Here is a 17,821-nt window from a genome sequence, read left to right as displayed (position 1 = left end):
CATTCTTTTAATAAAAACTTCAATCTTCACCGTTGCCACCTCATTTTTTTTTTTTTTTTGCTTTCTCTTCATTCCTTTATTTCCTAAAAATCTTACTTCTTTCCATCATTCCATTGAAAGTTCTCTCTCTTTTTTTTGAGACGGAGTCTCGCTCTGTCATTCAGGCTGGAGTGCAATGGCGTGATCTCGGCTCACTGCAACTGCTGCCTCCTGGGTTCAAGTGACTCTCTCTCTTCAGTCTCCTGAGTAACTGGGATTACAGGCACCCACCATCATGCTTGGCTAATTTTTGTATTTGTAGTAGAGATGGGGTTTCACCATGTTGGCCAGGATGGTCTTGAAGTCCTGACCTCAGGTGATCCGCCTGCCTTGGCCTCCCAAAGTGCTGGGATTATAGGTATGAGCACCCGGCCTGAAAGTTCTCTTTAAGGTTCACCGCTGAGGTGCCAGTTACTACATACAATGATTTCTTTTCAGTTTTATCCTACTTTTTGCTTCACTTTAATTCAACATTGCAAATATTTTTGAAAGTGTTCTATGTGCCTGGTACTGTGCCAAGTGACCTTGTGGGCCAAAACTCCTCACATAATTTTGTAATCTGTATATATTTTGTGTGTGTAGTTATTTAGAATATTTTCTATTTATTTATTTTACTGTTATTGATACATAATATTTACATATTTATGGAGAACATATGAGTGTTTTTTACTTGCATAAAATATGTAATGATAAAGTCAGAATATTTGGGGTATCTATCATCTTAAATATTTATTATTTATAGGTGTTGGCATCAAGTCCTCTCTTCTAGTTACTTGGTAGTATACAAAGTTTTCTTGCTAAGTATAGTCACACTAGTCTGATATCAAACATTAAAACTTTTTTCTTCCATATAACTGTATGTTGGTACCCATTAACCAACTTCTTTTTGTCCCCCTTCCATATACACTCATCCTTCAGAATCTCTGGTATCTATCATTCTATTCTCTATGTCCATGAGATGAAATTTTTTAGCTCCCTTATATGGGTGAGAAAACGCAGTACTTGTCTTTCTGTGCCTGGCTTATTTCACTTAACACAATGATCTCCATTTCATCCATGTTGCTGCAGATGACAAGACTCAATTTTTTATGGCTGAATAGTATTCCATTGCGTATATATACCACATTTTCTTTATCTCTTTGTCTGTTGATGAACATTTAGGTTGAATTCATATCTTTGCTATTGTGAATAGTACTGCAATAAACATGGAGGTAAGGGAACCCTTTGATATACTGATAAATACCTAGTAGTAAGATTGTTCACTGCTGAGAGATCTCAGTATTGTTTTACATAGTTGTTCTGCTAATTTACATTCCCACTGACAGTGTATAAGAGTTGCCTTTTCTCTGCATCCTCATCAGCATCTGCTATATTTTTTCTTTTTAATAGTAGCCATTCTAATTATCTATATCATATCATATATCATATGTGATAGTGTATCATGATATGATTTGCATTTTCCTGATGATTAGTGGTGTTGAGCCTTTTTTCCACGTAACTGTTGGTCATTTGTATGTGTTCTTTTGGGAAAGGTCTATTTAAGTCCTTTGCTAATTTTTAAGGGGATTATTATTACTATTTTTTAATGTTGAGTTGTTTGAGTTGCTTTTATATTCTGAATATTAGCCTCCTGTTGGATAAGCAGTTTGCAAATATTCTCTTTTCCAATTTGAATGCCTTTTATTTATTTCTCTTGTCTGATTGTTCTGGCAAGGACTTCTAGTACTATGTTGAACAGGAGTGGTAAAAATGGACATCCTTATATTGTTCTAGTTCGTGGAGAAAAGGCTTTCAACTTTTCCCCATTCAGTGTATTAGCAGTGGTTTTGTCATATGCGACCTTTATTATTTTAAGACATGTTTCTTTTACGCCTCATTTTGTTGAGAATTTTTATCATCAAGGGTGTTAAATTTTTGTTTTTTGCCCTTCATTATGTTGCTGTGGTGTATCTTATTTATTGATGTATATATGTTGAACTATGCTTGCATCCCTGCTACAAATCCCACTTGATCATTGTGTATTATCTTTTTGGGGTGCTGTTGGATTCAGTTTGATAGTATTTTGTTGAGAATTTTTGCATCTATGTTCATCAGGGATATTGGCCTGTAGTTTCATTTTTTTGTTGTATCCTTGTCCAGTTTTGGTATCAGGGTAATGTTGGCCTCATAGAATGAGTTAGGGAGAATTCTGTTCTCTTCAACTTTTTGGAATAGTTTGAGGAGGATTGGTATTAGTTGTTGTATTAGTCCGTTCTCATACTGCTAATAAAGACATAACAAAGACTAGGTAATTTATAAAGGGAAAAGGTTGAATTGGCTCACAGTTCTGTATGGCTAGGGAGGCTTCAGGAAACTTACAATCATGGTGGCAGGGGAAGCAAACATGCCCTTCTTCACATTGTAGCAGGAAGGAGAACAATGATTGCCCAGTGAAGGGGGAAGCCTGTTATGAAACCATCAGATCTCATAAGAACGAACTCACTATCACGAGAACGGGTTCGGGGAAACTGCCTCCATGATTCAATTATCTCCACCTGGTCCCTTCCATGACACATGGGGATTATGGGAACTACAATTCAGATGAGATTTGAGTCCAGGGACACAGCCAAACTAGATCAGTTATCCTTTATACATGTGGCTGAATTCAGCAGTGAATCCATCTTGTCCTTAGCTTTTCTTTGTTGGGAGGTATTTTATTACTGATTCAATGTTGCTGCTTGTTTTTAGTCTATTCAGGTTTTCAGTTTCTTCCTCATGCAATCTTGGTAGGTTGTATTTGTGTAGGAATTTATCAATTTCCTCTAGGTTTTCCAGTTTGTTAGCATAGAGTTGTTCATAAGAGCCTCTGATGATCCTTTGCATTTCTGTGGTATCAGTTGTTTATTGGGTCTTCTTTTCTTGGTTAGACTAGCTAGAGGTTTATCAATTTTGCTTATCTTTGTGAAGAACAAACTTTTTATTTAATTGATCCTTTATATTTTTATCAGTCTCTATTTCATTTACGTTTGCTCTGATCTTTATTGTTTCTTTTCTTCTGCTGATTTTCCATTTGATTTGTTCTTAGTTTTCTGGTTTCTTGAGGTACATCATTAGATTGTTTATTTGAAATCTTTCTCTTTTTTTGATGTAGGCATTTATTGCTATAAACTTCCCCCTTAGCACTGCTTTTGCTTTATCTCACAGTTTTTGATATGTTGTATTTCCATTTTCATTTGTTTCCAGACATTTAATTTCTTCATTGACCCATTGGTCCTTCAGAAGCATGTTGTTCAATTTGTATGTTTTTATAATTTCCAGTGTTCCTCTTCGTTTCAATTTCTAGTTTTATTGCGGTCTAAGAAGACACATGATATAATTTTGATTTTCAAAAATTTGTTGAGACTTGCTTTGTGGCCTAACATATGGTCTATTTTGGAAAATGCTTCACGTACTGATGAGAAAAATGTGTATTTTGCCAATGTTGGATAAAATGTTCTGTAAATGTTTATTAGGTCCATTTGCTGTAAGGTCCAATTTAAATCTAATGTTTCTTTGTTGATTTTCTGTCTAGATTATCTGTCTAATGCTGAGAGTGGGGTGTTGAAGTCCAGATATTATTGCACTGGAGTCTCTCTCTCTCTTTAGATCTAGTTAATATTTGCTTTATCAATCTGGGTGCTCTGCTGTTGGATGCATATATATTTAGAATTGTTATGGCTGGGCATGGTGACTCACTCCTGTAATCCCAGCACTTTGGGAGGCTGAGGCAGGCAGATCACTTGAGGTCAGGAGTTCAAGACCAGCCTGGCCAACATGGCAAAACCCCATATCTACTAAAAAATAAAAAAATTAGCTGGGCATTGTGGTGCACACTTGTAGTCCCAGCTACTCAGGAGGCTGAGGCATGAGAATCACTTGAACCTAGGAGGTGGAGGTTGCAGTGAGCTAAGATTGCCCACTATATTCCAGCCTGTTATTTTTTTGGAACTCCTGGCCCCCCCGCCAACAAAAAAAAAGAATTGTTATATCCTCTTGCTGAAATGATCCCTTTATCCTTATATAATAACTTTCTTTGTCCTTTTTTATACTGTTTTTGATTCAAAGTTTGTTTTATCTAATATAAGTAAAGCTACTTCTGCTCATTACTGGTTTCCATTTGTGTGGAATATCTTTTTCCATTCTTTTACTTTTAGACTGTATGTGTCTTTACAGGTAAATTTTCTTTCTTGTAGGTAGCATATAGTTGGGTTGTGTGTGTGTGTTTTTTTTAATTCATTCAGCTAGTCTATATCTTCTAAGTGGAGAATTTAATTCATTTGCCTTCAAGGTTATTATTCATATGTGAGGTTTTGTTCCTGTCATATTGTTTATTGGTTTCTGGTTGTTCTGTATATCATTTATTCCTTTCATTTTCTTTTATTTTTTGCCTTTGTGGTTTAGTGGTTTTCTATAGTGGTACCATTTGGATCTTTTCATCATTTGTGTTTTTGCTTTAACAGTGAGTTTTAGACTTTAATGTGTTTTCACGATGGTAACTCTTGTCCTTTCTCTGCCAGGTTCAGTACTCTCTTGAGCATTTCTTCCCTGGTCCAGTGCTAATCAATTCTCTCAACCTTTGTTTGTTTGAAAATACTTTATTTCTTCTTCATTTATGAAAGATTATTTTGCTGGTTATAGTATCCTTGGGTGGCAGTTTGTTTTCTTTCAGTACTTTGAATATGTAATTCTATTATCTCCTGGCTTATATAGTTTCTGCTGAGAATTCTGCTGTTAGTCTGATGGGGGTTTCTTTATAGGTGACTAGGTGCTTTTCTCTTGCTGTTTTTTTTTTTTCTCTCTCTCTCCTCTTTTCATTTCCCTATTGTCCCACTAGATGATCTTGCTGTTTTTCTTTTTCTTTGATTTTAGACAGTTTGACTATAATGTGCCACAGAGAAGAACTTTTTGCATTTTATCTGTTTGGGAATCACTGGGCCTTTTGTATCTGGATGTTTAAATCTCTTGATAAACTTGGGAAGTTTTCATCTATTATTTTATTAAAAAGGCTATTGAACTCTTCTTTGGTCTCTTTGCTGTCTGGAGAAGTGATAATTTATTTATTTGGTTACTTTATGGTGAACCATGTATCACAAAGGCTTTATTCATTCTTTTTAATTCTTATTTATTTATTTACTGAGATGGAGTTTCACTCCTGTTGCCCAGGCTGGAGTGCAATGGTGCAATCTCAGCTCACCGCAACCTTCACCTCCTGGGTTCAAGCGATTCTCCTGCCTTAATCTCCCCAGTAGTTGGGATGAGAGGCATGTGCCACCATGCCTGGCTAATTTTGTATTTTTAGTAGAGACAGGGTTTCTCCATGTTTGTCAGGCTGGTCTTGAACTTCTGACCTCAGGTGGTCCACCCGCCTTGGCCTCCCAAAGTGCTGGGATTACAGGTGTGAGCCACAGCCCCCAGCCCCCTTTTCTTTATTTTTGTCTGAATGAGTTATTTTAAAACACCTGTCTTCAAGTTTTGAGATTCTTCAGCTTGATCTAGTCAATTGTTGAAGCTTTCAAATGTGTTTTGTATTTCATTCAATGAATTCTTCAGCTCCAATATTTCTGTTTGACTCTCTTTGATGATATTTCTTTAGTACATTTCTCATTCATATCCTGAATTATTTTTGTGATTTCTTTGTGTCACTTTTCAGAATTCTGTTGTATCTCACTGAGCTTTTTGGGTATCTAAATTTTGAGTTCTTTTCTGGGACTCCATGAATTTCTTTTTGATTAGGATCTGTTGCTAGAGAAATATTGTGTTCCTTTGGAGGTGTCATATTTCCTTGCTTTTTCATGATTGTTGTGTCTTTACATTGCTATTTGTGTATCTGGTGCATTAGTCACTTCTTCCATTTTTTGGAATTTGCTTGTGTAGGGGATGATTTTTCTTGAAGATGTATCAATGATGTTGGTTGGGTGTGTGCAATAGTGTAGTCTCTGTATGATTTTTTTGATTATAAATAATATTGGTGGTATCTGTGATTTCCTCAGTGGCTTACAGTGTGGTTATTAGTAGAGGCTGTGATGAAATTTTCCTGAGGACTGGGATGACAGGCGGGCCAGTCTTCAGGCTTCAGTGATGGCAGCAGAGGGCTGAGCATGCCAGTTCTTGGGCCCCAGGGTGGTGTATGCTGGCAATGGTGTTAGTGGGTCCAGGTGGGCCAATCTTAGGCATCCAGTGGCTTGCTCAGCTGCCAGTAGTGGCAGCGGTAGCCTGGTCATGTGGGTGCATTATTGGGCCCCTGGATAATTGGCGTGGTGTGGGTGATGTCAGGAACAGTGACAAGATGATCCTCTGGGTCCCAAGAGGTGCATGCTGATGTTGGTGGTGGCTTCAATGGGCTGAGCAGGATGGTCCCCAGGCTCCTGGGTGGTGCATGTGGGTGGGTGAGTATTGTCAGTGTCATTGGCAGTAGATTGGGTGGGCCCATCTTCACCCTGGAGGGAGTACACAGATGCCAGAGGTGGTAGGATGTGTGGAGTGTTCTCCAGGTCCTCAGGCAGTATGCTTGGGTTCTGGGGTTGGGGGGTGCCAGGCCGGGCAGGTCTGACCTCAGGTTCCTGGTGGTCTACAGGGGTGTCCTCAGCACTGTGCAGAGAAGAGAAGGGACTCTGCCCTCTGCACACAAATCTGAGCACAGAGGCCACACCACCACCACTCATAGCCTTATATAGTCAGCCCTCCAGCTTGCCCACCCCAGCCCCGAATGGCAGCAACAGCAGCTGCAGCAGTGTGTAGAGTGGGGAAAGGGCTCCTAGTCTTTACGTACAAGTCTAAGCACAGAGTGCACTTTGCCAGTGGGGGCTAGGGACTCATCTGCCTGAGCTCCTTGTGGCAGTAACTGCCATGGCAGTGTGTGGAAGAGGGCAATGGAGTCTACTCTCCAATTATGAGCCTGAGCACAGAGTCCATGCTGCTGCTGGGAAAAGACTGCTTTTCACCACCTGACAGGGAGCTCTTGGGGTCTGGAAAGCACATGCTGTGGTTTCCCTTGCCAAGGGGCTGCCTCCTTGGTTTATTGCACTGTTCTTTCCCTAGAGAGTAGTACTTCTTGTGGATACAGTACTGGGGACCCTGCAGAACCTTTGGGTCCAGCCCGCACTGTGCTGTTGTAGCCTTCCAAGTGGACACTGGAAGATGTCAATCAGGGCTCTAGAAATGTGGAGATATGGAGTCTGTGGTTTCCAGGGAAGGATGCTGTCTGGTGACAGTTACGCTCTCCCAGTGGTGCTGTGCTGCAGCTGCTTGGGTCTTGGAGTTGTGAGTGATCCAGCCAGCACAAGTCATCTGTCTGCTAGAGGGCCCTTGGGCCTCTAGACTACCTGCCCGTGCTAGTCCCAGGGTTTGTGTGGATAGAGGAGCTCTCTCTTGGTCAGGACTGCAGCAGATTTTAGTGGGAATGTGACTGCTGAACATCTCTGTCTTACACTTTTTCCACAATAAGAGTTGCTCTGTATCCCTACCAAGCTAGCCAAGCTAGCTGCTCACCTATTTCTCCTTCTGTGCCTCAGGTGTTTCCTGTGACTTCTGTGTTGAACTCCAGGGTTCACTCCTAGGTGTTCTATTTGAGGTGTGATTATCTATTCATAATTTTGGTTCTTTCTGGAGAGGGTGAGTGTTCAATGTCTCTAGTCAGCCATCTTGAAGCTAATCTATAATTTAACAAAATCTTCCCTTCTCTGCTAGTGCTCACTAATCTTTACATAGTCCCGATTTTGCATTTCCTCCTAAATTTTCTCCTCAAGGCTTTGCCTTGCCCTGCTAGCCTCTGTGCTTGGGCAGCTGTCTCTATTCACTTGGTTTCAAATGTCATCTGTTAACAACTTCCAAATTTATGTATCAAGCTCTGCTCTTACTCAAGCAGGATTAGATGTTGCAATTCAGCCCTGGGTGAGATAAAGGGAGTGCAGCAAAGTATAGCTAATTCTTGCAGTTGCTTACCTGGGTTTGTTGGCGGCAGGTTGCTGAGATATGTGGAGGGAACAGGCCTAAGCTTTTTCTATGTTTGAATGCTCTCTGTGCCCTAAATATGCTTGATTTGGTCTGACCAAATGAAATAAGTTTGGGGTGGCAAAGAATTGGAATAGAGGGTAGGAAAAAATCAGTTCAGTGCAGTGAGTCACATGAGCCTGGGAATTAGAATACTTAGATGCAAATCCTGACTGTACCAGACACTCACTGTGTGCTCTTGCTCAAACTTGGTGAATAGCTCTCTCTGTCTCTGGTTCCTTATATGTAAAAGGGAATAAAAATAGAATCTTTTCCCTAGAGTCACCATGAGAACTAAATGAGATAATGCATGTAAAATGCTGAGGCCTGCACATAGTAAGGACTCACTAAATCTTCGCTATCTCAAGCCCTTTGGCTTGTTTTTCTCCCAAAATAGAGAAGAATGCCTTTTCCAAGAAGTCTATGACAGAAAGCAAAAGGCATTAATGTGGAAAGCTCTTTCTTTTGTGAAGCAAAATGCTAAGCCCAGGTCTGGGGCTTTGTGGCCGGGATTCATTTATTGCTCATTATGAATAAGTTGATGAGAAGTAGGTGGGTAAAAAATGAGGGAAAAGCTTTATGATGAAGTTTATCCTGTTTTCTGGGCCCGGCTCTAGGAAAGCTGATTAAATGAGGTTGGGGCTGAACAGGGCTGCCCTACTTAAGGCTTTTGTCAGAACTTTCTTTGTAAATTCTAATTTCCAGGACCTAGAAATGGCTGTGTTGAAAATATTCTCTGAGGACTTGGGGTTGGTGTGGAAGATCTTTATCAGGCACCAAATAACCCTGTCAAGTTTCAAAAGAGGAACGGAGAGAGAAAGAAAAAAAATGTTGGAAAGAGAATGAAAAATGCAGACAGGGAAAGAGAAACAAAGGAAGCAGAGAGGTGGAAAGGTTAAAGGAAAAGGAGAAAAAGAGAAAAAAATTATTTTTAGGGTATCTTAGGAACTCCCCTGAAAATGGCACCTCTATCTCAGGCTTTTCTCCTTGCCCAGGCCCTCTGCTCTTATAATTAACTGGAAAGAGCTCTGCCACAGGGCTTCCTGCTGTCTGTCTGTTCCTATGGCGAGGTCCCTGCTCCCACAGGCTGACATACTCTCAGCCGCCTGCCCTTCTTCCTGTCAATGTGTTTACTCAGCTCCTTTTCCATCAAACACTAAACCAACCCGATCTCTGACTTCTTTCAAATTTTAGGCCAATGTTGGTTCCCTAAAAGGATCTTTGATTCTCTTCTTGGAGGCTACTGAGTGGGCTCAGAACTAAAGATGAGGCTTAGGCCAGAAACTACAAAGGAAAGTGAGGCCACAGTTAGTTCTATCTGAATACCAACCCCAGTAATTCCAGATTGTTAGGTTCCCTTAGCGTGAGGACTCCCAATCCCTGTGGCAGAGGCTGTGGTGATGACTTGAGAGGGTTCAAGGTTGGGTTTGCCATGTCAGGGCAGGCATGTACCAAAGAGTTGTGGGTGGCCATGCCACCACCTCTACAGGAAAGGTGGAGGTTCTTACCATGCACTAAAGGGAGTCACTGCTGTCTGGCTCTGCTCTGAGAACTGTGGATACAACTGGTTGTAATATATAGGGCCATATTTGGGAGCTCCCTTGTTGCTTTCAATTCTTGATCTATTCCCTCAACACTGGAAGTAATACCTGTGAAAAGGCAGCCTGAAGACTGAGTGCATGTGACTAATTTTCTCTCCCTTCTCAAACCCCATGAAAACAATTATAGAGGAATAAAATATATATAAACCCATAAGCATAGAGAGAAGAGCACAGGAGACAACTGCTAATGAAAACTTTCTATATATTTTAGGAAGATGGAATGTGGAGAGGGTGGCTGACTGAACAAGGTAGGGACAGTAACAACCTGAGTGTCCTCAGATGGGGGGAGCTTCAGTCAGTGCTGCAGAACTCCAGAACGTCCCAGGACCTGGTGGGAGGGATGAAGTGCAGAGCTGAAACCAGGGGCATTGAGTCTGAGAGCAGAGTGCCTGCAGACTTCCCAGTACTCTTCTCCCCTCACCCAGTCAGGCCATCACCGCACTGGCCATGAGGTACAGAGAGGCAGGGTGTTAGCGATAAACACAAAGCTGAAAATGGGAAAGATTTAATAAAAATATACACATTGAGTAGAACACAATTACCCTCTCACCCCCGGCTGCCCTTTCTTACAGAGCTTGTAGAAATCTTACGTATAGGCATAAGAGTAGATCCAGCAGTGGATTGGATAATTCTTCTCTGGAAGAATTTGGGGTTATACCAAATAAAAGAGCCAGTTTTTAAGATGTTCACCCAGTATTAAGAATCACAAATTGACAAGTCTAATATACATACACAGTATATCCAATCAACTTTTAATAATTTGTTTCTAAATCTAAATGACCAAGCAAGAAATACAAGATATTTGAAGAACTCTTCCAGTATATAGTAAAGGAACCAAAACAAAAAACAGGATCTATCCACCCTCCAAGAAAAAGAGGCAATGCAGAGAGGAAAAAAAAAAGAAAATTTGCATAATCATATTTTAAGAGAGATGAGGAAAATATCACAGTCTGGGTTCTCAGCCTTTAAAGCTGGTATCAAGGGACTCATGCGCAATGTCAACCTATCAGAATCTTGGAAGGAAGAGTAGTGATTGATTAGCACCTGCCTCTAATCCCTAACCTTTGGCCCTCAGGCTTAGGTATGCTCTAGAAAGCCAGATCAAAATATTAGCTTTATTAATGGGGGCCCCTTAGTTGCCAAAGGCCAGGGTAAAGGCAGGTCAGAGAATGCAATGGGGACCTACTGCTAAGGTGGAATCTGGAGAAATGCTTCCACTTGTGGGTGAGCTGGCTCTGCTGAGCAGACTGATCTGTTCCTACAGTTGATGCAGGGAGAACCACTGCTCTCCTCCCAATGTCTGGTGCTGGCAGTGTCAAGAGCTGCAGGGAAGGTAGAAAGGCTGTGGAGGACTTTCATGCACCAGATAGTGAGCTTGCCACTTCTAGAAAACCAAGAAGGAACCCTGGAAATCCTTACTGCAGCATGCAGGAGGCAGTGTAGACAGAGGAAATGGAGATGATATCTCACTTTTGTTTCTTCCCCACACCAGTGTGTGGCTTGACGGATTGGGCTCTGCAATCGCTGGTAACTCTTTTGAGGGGAGGTATGAATGAAGGGAGGAGAAAGAAACCATAAAGTTTTTTTGTCTCTTACTAACTTCCATAGACAGGGACATATAAACAGAATCTATGTAGATCTACAGAGGGTGGAATAAGTGCCCCTAAACAAGAACTGTGGGGTATTATTCCTCTCTCATCAACATATAATTACATGTGAAGGAAATTCTATGACCAATCATTGATAGGAGAGGATGCTGGGAAGAGGATGCTGTGGACATTTTGACCCAAACTATCTGGGTGAGGAGGCTAACTCCTGGTCTCTTAACAGCAGGTGACATCATTTAGGGTAACGTCAACATTAACAGAAAAAATTACCAGAGGTAGGAATTAGTGTGAATTTTAGAGTCAGAAAAACCCATTTCAATTTAAGCTCTTCCAACCTTAATAGCTTTGCGACTATGAGGAGTTCTGTAATGTCTATGGGCCTTAGTTTCCCCACGTGTAAATTGTTACTTGGAATTATTGCAAAATTTAATGGGAATTCATTCACCCCATTTATTCGACAAGTGTTATTTAAGCGTTGGATTTTTTGGCACCTATCATGTGTCAGGTGCTATGCTATGGATGTAATTAAAGAACTTGGCACTATGCAGAAGTTAACAAATGGCAGTTTCTCCTTCAGAGTATTTTAGCTCTTTCAGTATTCAATAGTCCTAGTCAGGGCCGCATGAATTCAGAGTCTCAGCATAGGGGAATAGGGTTGGCTCTTTGGAAAGCAGGAGAAAGTCACTGTAGATCGTCACTCACTCTCTGACTTGCATTAAGAATGTTCTGGCAAGATTTCTATCCTTCAGACCTGTCTACATTTATTTAATTGTTCTGAACTCTGAAGGCTTCTATCAAGCAACAACCATTTCTGCCCAGCTTGCCCAGTCCTGGCACCTCTAACCAGGGCTTATATCCATCTTGGAGACACCATTTACAGTGGCAAGAGGCCCTTCAGTGTCGTGGCCTTTGCACTGTGGACCACTGGAGTTGAGGTCACCTCTTTTCCTCAGAGCAGAAATGGTCTGATGAGGTGCTCTGAGTCATGGGTTATGCAGCTGTCTGCTTAGGACTTGACAGAACGCAGCTGAGTAAGGATGACTCGCCACTTAACGGACATTAATTACTGCTCACAGCATCCCTGTAGGTCAGAGGACAGTAGGATTCTGACGTCAGATCTGACATGCTGTGGCTGGTGGTAGGCTGGCACTTAAATTCGATTAGGGTTGTGGTAGTTTAGCACAGCCAGAGGGACCCAGATGGAAAGTCTTGCCAAACTTCCAGGACATTCACAGTTACTTTTTTTTTCAGTGACATTTACATCATGAACTTTGGTCTTTGTTTCCCCCATCCCAACTTTGTACTCCATTCCCACTCCACACCAATTTAAACATGTACTGCTGAGAGGTGCAGAGTCTAGTTTCTGAGCTCTGCCTTCTTTGATGGAATTAAAACCAGTACTTCTAGAGAGTGTGGGTTTATCTGAAGTCTTCACTTACCAAATCCCTGTATTGTAGCTTTGTGATGCTACTAAGTGTAGAGCAGATTAAAAAGCAAGAATAATTAATAGCATTACAAATTGGAGAAGCAAATGGCAGTCTTCTTAATGCTAACCTCTGGTTCCTGCAATAAAGCGGAGATTTGTAGGAGCTCCTACGCAGTGCATCATTTTCAAACATCATCTCTGAAGCACTCGTTCGTTCCATTTTAGCCTACGTGGCGTATGGAAGGTGTCAGCTGTGAATATTTATTGGGATTAAAATGCACTCTTAAGAGGTGAATGCTGAGGGGAAGCATCTTGTGATATTAATAGAGCACATATATGTCATCCAGAAGATGGCTGATGGGCTGGACCTCTCTCTCTGCAGTAGCTGGGTAATGATTCCTTCTGGAGGTGGTGCAGAACAATGTGGATTGGAATAGCCCTGCATCATCTTCAGCTGTTTGGACTTTAGACAGTTGAATTCAAGTGCAGGTTGGGGAAAAGTTATCTGGCAGAGAAAATAAGAGGCAGGTTTTCCCTCTTGTTAAGTGAGGAGTTTAACATTGAGAAGAGAACCTTCAGCTTTGGCATTGCCAGTAAGAAATGCATGGCCTCTATCCATTTAGGTGGTAAACCCATCAAGATAAAAGAGCGCTTGTCTCAAAAAGAAGGCTGTAGAGGTGAACACATTTAAGTCAAAGGAAGGGTTTTGATTTTTTACTTCATAAATGCATGAAGGTGGCATTTATGCTGGTGTCTCGGACTTTTGAGTTTAAAACAGTTGAAAGGGCCACAATTTACATGCTTATCAACAGCTAAAGCATATTAAGTATTAATTCCTATTTAACTCACTGTTGTTCACTTTGGAGATTTTCCTTTAAAAATAGTCCAAAGTTTCAGAGCACAAATCTTACTTTTTTACCTTTTTGTTAAGATATAATTTAATACTGTTAAACCTACCCTAGTGTACAGTTCTGTGAGTTTTGATAAACATGTACAGTCATAGAAGCAACACCCAACCAAAATATACAACAGTCCCATCCTCACCCTCCAAATGTGTGTGTCCCTTTGTATTCAATTTCTCAGTCACTGAAAACCACTTATCTGTTTTCTGTGTCTGTGGTTTTGCCTTTTCCAGAATGTCCTATAAATGGAATCATATGTAGCCTTTTTGGTCTGGCTGCTTTCACTTAACATATTGCATTTGACATTCATCTATGTTGTTGTATGTATCAGCCATTTTGTTTCTTTTTTGCTGCTAAGTATTCTATAGATGCACTAAAGTTTGTTTATTCAATTCTTATTAGGGAGAAGTTTGGATTGTTTCCAGTTTTTGGCAATTATATATAAAGTCACCTCTGTACAGGTTTTCAAGTGACCATAGTTTTCATTTCACTTGGGTCAATAATAAGTAGGAGGCCCAGCTGTGTGGTAAGTGCATGCTTCACCTTCTAAGAAACTGCTGCACTGTTTTCCAAAGTAAGTTTACATTTTTAAAATTTCACCAAAAATGGATGAGATTTTCAGTACTCCACATTCTTGACAGCACTTAATATTATCGATTTTAATTTAATCATTATTATAGATGTTTATTGGTATATCATCATCGTTTTAATATGTATTTCTGTAATGACTGTTGAGGTTGAGTGTCTTTGCGTTATTTGCCATTTGATGGAGTTTCTGTACATCTTTTACCCATTTGAAAGCAAATTGTTCATTTGATGGAAAAGTAGTGTTTTGTTTTGTTTTAATTTTTTTTGGTTAGGTTGATGTTGTCAACTGTTATCTATACTCTCCTCTACCCCACGAAGCCTTTAGCCACCTAAAAGATATTGAGATCAACATTTAGTGTGAATAGAGCCACATTTTCGCTAAGTCAGACAGGAGAAAACTATATATGGAGCATTTTTCTGAATGTCTTTGGAAATAAAAAATAACTACTTCCATTCCCCTTGGAGGAGCCTACCCCATCCAGTAACATGAGGTCATTAAGCCAAGTTCTTCTTTATAGGAGAAGAAAAACCATAGGTGGTTCTTTAAGAGGGTAACTTGTTTTTCCTAGAGCTATAAGAGACCAGAAGATTATAGAATTCTGGTTTTTAAAACAGCCTGAGGATTCCCTCAGGGCAAATATTGATTATTTGTAACTTGAAATTTTAAATCACGCTTCAAGTGTCACTTTAAAGTATAAGAAATCAATGTACCTGTAAAATTGACATAGTTACTTTAGATATGATACAAATAGAAGCCACAGCAACCTTCACTATTTACCAGATTGAAGAAAAAAATAAGTAAGACCTTGAAATATTTTACTGTTTTAGTGGAATATACTTGTAGTGAACTTCTGTTAGGAATTTTTTTTTGCAGCTCCTGGTGTTTCCTTTCTTGAGGACCGCCTTTCTTTTCCATGCCATTTTGCATCTTCCACTGGGATGGGCCCTCAGCAGCCATGTTTGTAGTACCTCATCCCACCCCTTGGCCAGAGGTGATGTGACGAGAGGTAGGTACCTGATTCATTCTGGGCCAATGAGATCCCCTTGACTGATGCTGAATCTGACATGATGCAAATTTGGGAGTCATATTTCTTGTCATGTAGACATGGAATTAGAGAAACTGAGTCTACAGAAAGAACAAGCAAATAAATAAATAAAAATAAGCCTGATTCTTGGAAAGACCAAGATGACAGACGCAGAAAGGCCACTACCTAGTTAAACTCACTTTCCTAGATGGCCCAGGCCTCAGTTTCTGCCCCTTTACTATACTTTTCTATGCTTGAAAACCATGAGAAGTTCAATGTGCTTCCATTTAATTCTCCCTTAGATTAAAGGCAGATTAAGTTGGTTTATAATATTACAATCAAGAGAGTCTCAGGCTGGGTGTGGTGGCTCATGCCTGTAATCCCAGTACTTTGGGAGGCTGAGATAGGAGGATCACTTGAGCCCAGGAGTTCAAGATCAGCCTGGCTAACATAGTGGGACCTTGTCGCTACAAAAAGTAAAAAAATTAGCCAGGTATGGTGGCACACGACTGTAGTCTCAATACTCAGGAGGCTGAGGTGGGAGGATCACTGGAGCCCATGAGTTCAAGGCTGTAGAGAGCCATGGTTGCACCACTGTACTCCAGCCCAAGTGACAGAGAAAGACCCTGTCTCAAAAAAAAAAAAAAAAAAAAAAAAAAAAGAGAGGGAAAGTCTCAACTGAGATAGCATTGGATGATCTTGGTTAGGAAACCCATCTGAGTTGGCATCCTGAAAGAATTCCAAGTGGCAGTTGTAAATATTGAGCTTTATAATGCCAGGTGAATAACTGGAATTGAGAGTGGAGACAGTCAATCTGAAGATAGGTTTCAAGGAAGAAATGGAATTACTTCTTTGTTTTGAGCTCTAGTCAGTTTCCTAGAGTCTTAGATTGGGAATGAATCTTAGAGGTTATATAGTTCATTTTGTTGAACTTTTCACACAGGGTGGAAGGCTTCTCTCTTAAATTCAGACAGTTAGCCCATCTGGCCTCTGATTATGTCAGCTGGTTTAATTCAGACTCTACACAGGCCTAGGAAGACAAATGTTATTTTCTGTTTTAAATTTCACATTTCTCCCCACAAATCTTCTTCCAAATATTTCAAGACAGTTGTTGCTCTTGGGATTCCTCCTTCTCATTCACTTCTGGGGCCATCCATAGTTGACGAAGATATTTTTGCCAGCAGCATTCCAATTTGGATTCAGAAATACTAATAAAATTTGCTTTTGGTTTCCTGTTGTCTGTTGATGAGTCATGCTCACAAACTGCCTCACTTCATATCTTTTTCAGGGCGTTGTAGTCCACTGAGTGTTTGGGGCAAGGACATTTTCGACAATTCCGAAAGACTTACCTCACACAGGTGCTGCTTGCATCAAAAGAGTCAGCCCTGCTAGCTGGGAGCCCACAAAGATTTCTGGTGGAGAGAAGAAAAAGTAGCATCTAGGTACCTGTACCTAATAGGTGATCAACCTATTGGGTGAAATGAGTGAATTACTTGTGATCAAGTCATAGCTGTTTTATGTAGAAAGGGTTTGTTTGTACCATTTTCCCAAACTAGAAAGAAAGTAGCCTGGAAGTTTGTAATTGTATTTCCGTCCCCTCACTTCAGAACAACAGCAAATGTACTGTCTACAAGAGAAGTGCCATTTTGCAGCTAGTTTTTAAGTGTCACAGACCAGCTGGAATTGGAAGTTCTTGGAACTTTAGAGGTGTTGGGCTGTGTCAGACTGATAAATTATGTAAAACCTGTTTCCCTGAGTATTATTAATCATCCTCAAGCAAATGAAGACGTGCTAATTAATTTGTGGTGGTTTTCACCTGCAAATGCCAAAGGAACTAAACCAAATTAAATCTTCTATTCTCTTTAAGACCAGCACCCTGTTAAATACCCTATGACTTATCTAATTCCATTTGAAAGATGTGATTCTTTGCAGACTTAGTTTACCTGTGGTTTCAAAATCTTAAAGACTTTTTCTTGAATGTGTACCCCAAGGTTTTGCACTTAGGGACTTGGAAAATGAATGGAGGGAATTCATTGCTATGATTTATAGGGGACCCAGCATATACAAGATTCTGTATTAGATAGTTTACCTATGCTCTCTCATGGGTAGGTATTACCAAAGCCTATAGGAAGTAGGAATTATCATTCTAGTTGTATTAAGAAGGAAACAGTCTCAGAGACTTTATATAAATTTCCCAGGCCACAAAGTTTATTAATATGGAGCTAAGATGCAAATCCAGGGCTGTCCAACCTCACAGTTCATGCTCTTTCCACTATACCATGCTCCCCTTAAGGAGACAATCTATTGTGTGTGTGAAATCTTACCAGCCAGACACCAAAGCACCATGCATTGTAGGCTTTGCATGGTATTTTATTTTATTTTTTTATTATTCTTTTTTTAATTTTTAATTTTTTTTTTGCCATTTTAAAAACAATTTTATTTTATTTATTTTTTTATTGATCATTCTTGGGTGTTTCTCGCAGAGGGGGATTTGGCAGGGTCATAGGACAATAGTGGAGGGAAGGTCACCAGATAAACAAGTGAACAAAGGTCTCTGGTTTTCCTAGGCAGAGGACCCTGCAGCCTTCCGCAGTGTTTGTGTCCCTGGGTACTTGAGATTAGGGAG

The sequence above is a fragment of the Pan paniscus genome, chromosome 11 (genome assembly GCF_029289425.2).
Source record: "Pan paniscus chromosome 11, NHGRI_mPanPan1-v2.0_pri, whole genome shotgun sequence".
Taxonomy (NCBI): domain Eukaryota; kingdom Metazoa; phylum Chordata; class Mammalia; order Primates; family Hominidae; genus Pan; species Pan paniscus.
Note: the sequence above shows the minus strand (reverse complement) of the source record.